A 651-nucleotide genomic window follows, 5' to 3' on the forward strand; every position below is an offset into this window, starting at 1 on the left:
AATTTTGAACCATGCAGTGTTACCCTGCTCTGTTCTGACTACTGCCTCTTGGTCCAAGTATAGGTTTCACATTAGCACAATTAAATGTTCTGGGATTCCCATTCTTCTCAGAGTCAACTACATACAATTTGTTATGATCCACACAGTCAAATGCCTTTGCATATTCAATGAAGCACAGATAGACATTCTTCTGGTATTCCCTGCTTTCAGCTAAGATCCATCTAACATCAGCAACAATATCCCTAGTACCACGATCCCTTCTAAATTCAGCCTGAACTTCCGGCAGTTCTCTGCTGATGTGCTGTTCCAGTTGTTTTTGGATAATCTTCAGTAGAATCTTGCTTGCATGTGGAATCAATGAGATTGTTCTGTAGTTTCCGCACTCAGTTGGGTCACCCTTCTTTGGAATGGGGACAAATATAGATCTCTTCTAGTCAGTTGGTCAAGTGGTTGTTCTCCAGATTTCTTGTCCAACTTGGTGAGCACATCCAGGGCAGCATCTGTTAGCTGAAATACTTCAATCATCTATTCTTGGGGCCTTATTTTTTGATATTTCCTTCAAAGCAGCTTGAACTTCTTCCTTCATCACCATAGGCTCTTGCTCATATGTTATTTCATTAAATTCTTCTGTATCTGCCAATTCCTTTGAGT

This window comes from Elephantulus edwardii, unplaced genomic scaffold (genome assembly GCF_000299155.1).
Source record: "Elephantulus edwardii isolate Elephantulus edwardi_28Jun2011 unplaced genomic scaffold, EleEdw1.0 scaffold00100, whole genome shotgun sequence".
In the NCBI taxonomy this organism is placed as follows: Eukaryota; Metazoa; Chordata; class Mammalia; order Macroscelidea; family Macroscelididae; genus Elephantulus; species Elephantulus edwardii.